General features: G+C 52.3%; 1 protein-coding gene across 3 annotated transcripts in view; it reads right to left on the reverse strand.

Annotated features, from left to right (window-relative positions):
- The window catches only part of B3GAT1 (beta-1,3-glucuronyltransferase 1), a 30,834-nt gene extending 22,498 nt beyond the window's left edge, over positions 1-8,336 (reverse strand). For all 3 annotated transcript variants that reach the window (XM_019628485.1, XM_019628488.1, XM_019628487.1), the window contains exon 1: positions 8,136-8,336. The gene's annotated coding sequence lies outside the window, so the exon portion shown is untranslated. The remainder of the gene's footprint in view (positions 1-8,135) is intronic.
- Positions 8,337-8,342: the final 6 nt, after the last annotated feature.

Raw genomic sequence — 8,342 nt, forward strand, 5'->3', positions numbered from 1 at the left:
ACTAGAGATTTCAGAAGGTCAGGCATCACCTCTTCATCTCTCCTGCCTCTAGAACTGTCAGAGAGTTCTCCTCTCATGTCACTGGGGCTGAGAGTTGGCCATCAGCAGGGACCTAGGGCCATAGACCCCTGCGCCCTATCGTTTCCTGCCCTTTCTCCCCGGCTCTCCTACACCATCCGTTACCTCTGCTCTATCCCTTGAGTCCCTCCTGAGGAGTCAGCTAACCATACTGCCTGGACGAGAAATAGTTAACAAAAGGTGTTGAAGGGGGCCTGGTGGGGAAGTCCACTCCAAGAAGGCCTGTGAGCCTAGATCGGGCAGTGTGTGCTCCCCCTGTGAGCAGGCAGGCATGAACATGATGAATCAAGGGTCCCTAAATCTCAGTCTCCCAGATAGTAGATTATACTGACACTATCTATGTTTTATAGGCCGGGCACTATACAGCTAGCAGCAGGATGACTATAGATCACCGAAATGGAGCCTGAACACTGCAAAGGCTCATGCTAAGGCAGGCTCACCACATCCACAGGGGTTCTTGGGGTCACCCAGGCCTCCAGACCCCAGGGGGGGTTCTGGGAGTAAGGGGCAGATTTCTCTCTCAGGGTCTCAGGAAGATGGTAGGGTAGGGAGGGGTCTGGAACAGAATGCAGGCATTACCTTTGCCTGGAATGCTCTTCCACTGGGCCTCCACCAGCTGAGGAGGACTTGGCAGGCGCACGCATCCTGGAGACTGTCACACAGGGGCTGGGCACTGAGGAACGCTCAGTCAGCACTGGACGGTGCAGGGAACAACCAGAGGCCAAACCAGACACCGTTCTCCTCAAATAAAATGGGGCTCCTTCCTCTCTTTGTTCTGACGCCTGGCACGTACATGAACTCAGAGCACGCAGGTATCTGCTGGGCCCCTACCCTAAGATAGCCCCTGAGTGGGAAGGGTGAGTGGGGAGAACCACTGTTACTGAGCACTTTTCAACTCATGGCCTGGCATCAAAGAACCTGTCAACGGGCTAAGCAAAATGCGGTATATGCATACAATCAAATACTATTCAGCCTGAGAAAGGAAGAAAACCCTGACACAGGATGCAACACGGATGAACCCTGAGGACGTTATGCTAAGTGAAATAGGCTGGTCACAAAAGGACAAATACTGTATGTATGGTACCACTTATAGGTGGGTACCTAAAATGGTCAAATTCAAAGAGACAGAAAGCAAAATGGTGGTTACCTGGGGCTGGGGGCACGGGGAAGTGGGGAGTTGTTGTTTAACTAATATAGCTTCAATTTACAAGATAAAAAAGCTCTGGAAATGGATGGTTGCACAATGTGGATGTACTTAATACCAATGAACACTTAAAAATGGTTACGATGGTAAATTTTATATTATGTGGGGTTTTTTTGTTTTGTTTTTTGTTTCTGTATTTTTTACCACAATACTAAAAAAAAAAGAACCTGTCACCTGGAAGATTTGGTTAGGTCTCTCAACAATGACACACCCAGGACACTGAGTTGGGGGGTCAGAGAGCTTTCTCTGCAGTAGGGCTGGGATGGGCACCTGTGTGTGGTGTCAGGTAAGGCTGTTGGGGGCGCCTTCCTGCTGGCTGTCATTTGGGAGTGTCACCATAAGGAAACAGGCACAGAGCACGCCTGGAAGAGCACCTCCCAGAAGTTCTAGACGTGCTGCTAGGAGTGAGCAGGACGTGGCTGGAGGAGGGTGTGCACATTACACACATGCATACACATGCGTGTGCACATGGCAGCCTGCTGTGCCTCCTGCTCCTGGGGCCTGGGGAGGGGGTGGAGGCTGCGAGCAGCTAGGGCACTTGTTCCGAGAGAGAAAGATTTATGGGTCGGAGAAGAAGTTAATATTGACAAATGATGAGTTAGGCGAGTAATACTTTAGTTTAAGTTCAGAAACTGATGGAAAAAGAAAATAACATGCCCAGAGGCTGTACGTCAACTGAAGCAGGTTGGTGGCACGAGCCACCTGCCTCCTGGGAGAAAGGTTTCTTGGCCCGTGACGGTCAATCCTGGGTGAGTGCTGGCTAGGAAGTCCCTGTGGAACAAGGGCTTGTCCCTTCTGCTTTGTGCGTTGTTCATGCAGGGGCAGAGGAGAAGTCAGCACAGGGGACTGAGTTTGGGGAACTAAGTCTATCCCCAGGGAGACCACACGAAGGCAGCAGAGTGTGGCCTGCTAGCTCAGGCTGCATGATTGCATTAACTGCACCTCCCAGGGGACACAGCGCTAATACCTCTGGGAGTTGGTGTTTAACTCCCAGGGCATCAGGACACTGGTCAGGGGGAAGTTGGCCTGAGGATGTTCCCTGCATTTCCTCAGGCTTAGGAGGACATCTCCGATTGGACCCTCCATCAACTAATGGGGACCCAGAGGACTTCAGGCCTGGGCTGAGCGGAAGCCAGGTAGCCCCAGAACCCAAGTTTCAAGCCATTGAGAGCCCCTGACAGCTCACCTAGCCTGACGATTTCCCGGCTGACCTTATTCCTTTGGTCAGAGTGTGCATGGATATGCTATAGCTGACTAATGATTCACTGATTTAATTAAAGTTTTGTATGTATTTTTAATGAGTTGCCTGTGGCCTGAAGAATCTGACCTTCCCTGGGGCCCTGTCCAAGATAGTTTAGGGTGGGTTCTTCTGGGCCAGTTGTTAGAGGAAGAGAGAGGTCTTTTCCAGCCTGGGTGAAAGGGGCCCTGGGTCTCAGTTGACACTGAGCCTCAGGGAGGCTTCTCCTGCTGCCCTCCATCCCTCTCTGTCCTGTTAAGAGGACAGGAAGCCTGCCAGAGAGAGAGGAGCAGGCAGCTGGGAGACTTGTGACATACTAGGACAAGGCACTCCAGTGCTGTGTGACCTGAAGCTAGAGTGGAACTTGTCTGGGCATCGGTTTCCTTATCTCTCAAAAGAAGGAAGCAACCTAGAGTCACAGATTCCTAATTCTGGGACAAGCCGTGCAGGCCAGACAGTCTCCTGTGTCCACCTGTTAGTATGTGACTACGGATGGCAAATTCTTGTTCCTCAGACTCATGTCCTCTCTCCTGTCTTCAGCAACTTGGCTGGTCGGCTCTGTTCTCTCTCTTGCCTCCTGCTCCTGGGGCATTTTGTAGAGCTTACCAAGGTACGTAGTATGATTTGGGTGGGGAAATGTTCACATGGTTCATTCTCATCATATTTCAGATGAGGAAACCGAGGCTCTGTGAGATTCTGCCACACAGTGAGTTACAGACACAGCTATGACCAGAACCTGGGGGTCAGCCAGCTAATCTCTAACTCCTGTCAAGCAAAGGGCCCTTCTCCCTCCTGGCTGCTTCCCTCTGCTGAACTCTGGGCAGTGGCTTACTAGCTTTCTTTCCCCCAGGACCAGGGCGTGGGTGAGCCCAGGCAAGAGCCTCTTACGTAGCGGCTCCATCCCTCTCAGCAGGATGCTGGCAGCAGCTGGGACCTCATTTGCTTCTTTGATTTTGAATGTATAGGGGCTTGGGAAATGCTTTTTGGTGAGACTGGTTCCAATAAAACAGAATTGCAACTGCATCCACTTCCAAAAGCGTTCACCCCTGTTTATCTGGCATTGTTCATTTGCAAAGGAGGACATGGTTCTCACATTTTATTTCAGCGGGGAGGAGTGTGCAGGGGTTATTATATGGCCATGTTCCCATCACAGGTGAGGAAATTGAAGCTCAGGAAACGTCAGCGATGTAAGCAAGGTCACGTGCTGATTACTGACAGCCCCAGCACCTGGTATCGTGCCTGACCTAAAGTAGGCTGTTCAGTAAGTGTTTGTTAATGGAATCGTTAAATAAATGAATAATAAAAATTGCTAAGCAAAGCACTTACTATTTATTCCATGTTCTGAGTGATTATCATGATGAACTGCAATAACTCATTCCTTCCTCATAAACATCCTATGTTATCCCCATTTTAGAGATGAGAAATCTGAGGCACGGAGAAGTTAAGTAATGTTCCGTAGTAAGCGGCACAGTCGGGCTCCAGAATCCATGCTCTTAGCCACCTAACAACACCACATAAAGCCTAGAACAGCACTTGCCAGTAGATATTTCTGTGATGCTGGGAATGTTCTGTATCTGTGCTGTCCAATATGGCAGCCACTAACCACATGTGTCTACTGAGCTCTTAAAATGTGGCTGCTGTGTCACGGGAGGGTAAGCAGCCCATCTCACATCTAGTGTAGGGCTCTAAGGGTTTCTGAATGATGGGCAAATGAATAGCCCAGAGTCTTGACGCTAAAGGGACTCATGGCCTTAGAGGACAGATTGCTCAACTGCCTCATTAAGAAGGAAGCAAGATGGAGAGAAGCGAAGGAGAGAGGTGAAGGAATGCCCCCAGCCACACACAGCCAGTCAGGAAGGACTGGCAGAACCAGGTCCCCAACCTCAGGTGCAGTCCACGCCTAATACCCAAGGCCCACGCCTAATACCCAAGGCCCACTCCTAATACCCAAGGCCCACTCCTAATACCCATGCCTTCTTGTCTCTGCTCTCTCTGCTCCCTCCATCCCTCTCTCCTTCGCAGAGCAACAATAGTGGCTCACGTTTCCCAAGAAGAGAAACCCTGCCCAGGGTTTGAATACTGAGCTGTGGGCTCCACAGCCCTGTGGGCAAGGTTTATCCCCGAATCCGATCAACTCTTGATGATCAAGACTGAGTTGAGACTCTTCGCTTTTGGACTTACTGGTGGCAAAAGCCTAATCTCAGCCAGGCACTTGGCTGGGAAGCTGCTGGCCCTACTGTCAGCTGGTGTGCGTAGGGAGTGCAGACTCATTTTAATATTGGCTGGAGCTAAACCTCATTAGAAAAGTAAATTTGCTGTAGCTGCAGAAAAAAAAAGAAAGAAAGAAAGAAAGAAAGAAAGCAACCCACACAATCCTTCCAAAGCTAAACAGAAAACCTTGATTTTGGATTATTTGACGCTTTATGTTTCTGGCGCTGGTCCAGAGCCTGGAACATAGTAGGTGCTCAGTCAATGTCTGTGGAAGTGAGCGGAATTTTGAGTGATCTCTGTGCACCTTGACATTTTTCTGTGTGGATAATAACATGAGTCCTTGCAAGTTGCATGAAATTTTTTAGAAAACCATTGGATAATAAATTGGAATAATCAAGTTAGACATGGAAATGTTATTGTGACTGTTGTTCTGTAAGCGGACACTGAGAGTGTCCTTGCAACAGAGGAACACCCCAGGTGGGCCTGGGGAAGGATCAACGTCTGGAGGTGTGGCAAATCAGATGGGGTGGGGTGGCATGGGAGATGGGACAGACTACAATCATTTCAAGGTGATGGGCTCCAGGGTTGGCCCGAGAATTACAACTCTAGATTCTAGAGCCATCCAGGTCCTGGAGGAATTGCAGGAAGGTATATAAAAAAAATACATTAAATTAACATTCATCTAGCACTTCACCTAAAAACAGCCTGGTGAGAGGAAGAAGGTGCCTCAATTTCCAGGCCTTTAGGAAACCAAGATTTAGAGGGCTCGGTGTTTCCCAAAGTCCACTCAGCTGGTCCTTGAAGGAGCTGAAGCAGGTCCCCGGGGCTGGCTCAGAGCCTGCGCTGTTCTGCACCGCTTCCCTGTACCCCAGTGCTCTTCAGCAGGGTCCCCAAAGCTCTTCCTGCCTGGAGGCCTGGGGGTGCATGAAGGAGTTTTTCCTTTTTCCGTCTCCCCAGGTGCCAATTCTCCCCAAAGTTCACGCCCTTCCCCACCCCATTGTATGGCAGGACCAGGAAGGTTGGTGAGCCGGGGAACCTTCAGCACTGCGGGATTGGCCCAGGTGAGAAGGTATTCCTGAAGATCCCTGATCTCACAGCCTGTCCCCCTCCTGCCTTCAGGCCTCCCTCTGAATTACTCCGGCATTCATCAGAGCCATAGAGAGAGCTTTTCTTAGGAGACTGTCTCACTGCTCCACGCAGGGGCCTTCTTGCCCCGGTGGATGACTGCTGGTATTGGGGAGCTTGGGAAGGAGGATGCTTGGGCTGGCCCCAACTGCACTACTGAACCGGCCGGACTTCTGCCTTGGGCCTTCCTCCATTGTGTTGTTCTGCGAGCATGCTTCTGTGTCTTTTGTCTGTTGTCTCATGCTGGCTCCTCTCCCTGCCTCAGACTCTCTCAGATTCTTTCTGTTTCTGAACCCTGCCTCTCTTCTCCTCCAGTTCTCAGCAGAGGGGAGCTCTCAGGCATCTCTGTGCCAGATCATTCCCTCTTTTCCAGGCAAACTGAACCAACACGCTCCCCTGTCTTGCAAAGCTCCCAATCTATGTCATCACCCTGTGCTCCACAACCAGAAGTACTGCCGTCTTGGTCCTTCCACCCCTCAAAAACTACTGTGAGAAAATCCAGCTCTGTCAAGAGGCCTGAGGCAGGGAACTGGGCTAGCTCCGCGGGCATCTTTCTCGGGAGCCCCTGGTCTCTGATATGGGCTCTAGTCCTGTCACTGGAGCTGTCCTACTTCAGTGGTTTACCTGCTCCATGCTTCAGGTGGACTAGTTAGTGCCTGCTCCTCCAAAAACCTATATGCACACATATTCAGCCCAGCACATCTGAGCTTCCAACACGCCTGAACATGGAGTGATTCCCGGGTCAAGTACAGAAATGGGCACAGCAAGCCACTTGGCTCGTGGGCTGAACGGGGCACAGTTTCATTAACCCTCCCTGTTCTACTAGCCCTAGCGAGGCTTCTTGCTCCCACCAAAAGGGGAAGAGGGAAAAGGCCTGCAGCTCCAGAGCCTCTGGGAGTGCTAGGCATGGACAGGGCATAATGGACAATCTCTTTGAGGGTCTCATGGGGAAGGGTCTTCATTCCATATGAAAGAAGGGGGGACGATGTAAATCTAGTAAAGCCAATAATGGTCACCCCTAAGCAGGTTCTGGGAGGAAATGTCTGTATCTCTGTGGTGGCTATTGGCAGAAGTAGGGAGGCACACAGGAGGCACAGAAGACAAATCTCAAAAAGCCTTAGAGCGACCGTCCTGTGAGGCCACAGGCCCCTCAACCCCAGTAACTTAGGAAGCTGTGTGCCTCCGATTTCCACACACACATACAATAACTTAAAAGTGCTATATGCACAAGGACATCCCCACCCAATCAATCCTTTTAAACAGTGTATGGCACACAACCCAAGCTCCGGGTCCCATGGTTATCCCACCCACACTGGTACTCATGCAGATAGAGCTGCCCCCACCAGCATGGGGCTAGCAATGGTCAGCAAAAAAACCCCAGAGTCCCTCAGCTCCAGCTTCTATAAGAATCCATGTGAAAAGTGCATGGCTGAGATGAGGCCTGGCCAGATGAGGAAGAGGAAGGGGAGGCTAGTCAAGACCTTAGTGTGTGTGTGTGTGTGTGTGTGTGTGTGTGTGTGTGTGTGTGTGGTTCTTGACCTTAACTGGTTAGTACCAGGCTGTCACCTTTCCCCGGCACCTCTCTAGATCCTGTGGTTTCCTTCTTTTCTGCCTCACCTCTCAGCTTCCTTTCCGGAAGTTGTATGCTCTGACTTTGGGGGACTCAGGACTTCAGGCCTGAGCCCAGGTGCAGAGGGGTGGGTGGTGGACTTGGTCATGCCTCCTGCCTGCTCACTACACTGAAGGTCCCAAGGACCCTTTGCTACCCTTGCCACCTCTCAGTCCCTCTTCCTTCCCAGCAGAGCTGCAGAGCTTGGGTCCCCTGAGGAGTTCACTTGTCAGTGTCTGGAGGCTCAGAGCCTTTTGGGCATGACAGCTGGGGTGCGCAGAATGCTGGCCCCTGACTCCTCTGGGCCACCAGGAACCACCTGCTGAGGTGGAAACGCACAGGCCAGCTAAGAGACCGGGCCAGTCGTTAGCAACTGCTGAGAACCCGCTCTCCCCTTGATGCCAGGCCTGAGGAGGGCAGGCATCACCCAGGTTTTATTTCGCAGCCCCCTCGGCGGCGGCAGGCAGCACCTCCCAGTCCCGGCCGTTCCTGGCCCCCTTTCCAGCTGTCCCCGCTGCGTACATACACACACACACACACACACACACACACACACACACACACACACACTCACTCACACTCGGGAGGACATGGCGTGGGTACTGATGGGGACGCATAAAGGGGCTCTGTGCGCGGCGGCGGCGCCCGCGGGGGGCGCAGGGGGCACTGACCTGCGGCGGCGAGTCCGGATCGTCCCCGGCGCGGTCCATCGCCGGCGGCAGCCCCTACACCCCGGCCCCGGCGCCCCCAGGCTGCTGCCGTGGGCCGCGCGCTCCACCTTCCCCGGGGGCTCTCGGACTGCTGGCCCTCGAGGGCCGCTTCATAGCCGCGGGGTCCGCGCACCCGCGCTCTCGCCGCCCCGGCCCGGCCCCGCCGCC

The sequence above is a fragment of the Hipposideros armiger genome, unplaced genomic scaffold (genome assembly GCF_001890085.2).
Source record: "Hipposideros armiger isolate ML-2016 unplaced genomic scaffold, ASM189008v1 scaffold_797, whole genome shotgun sequence".
NCBI lineage: Eukaryota > Metazoa > Chordata > Mammalia > Chiroptera > Hipposideridae > Hipposideros > Hipposideros armiger.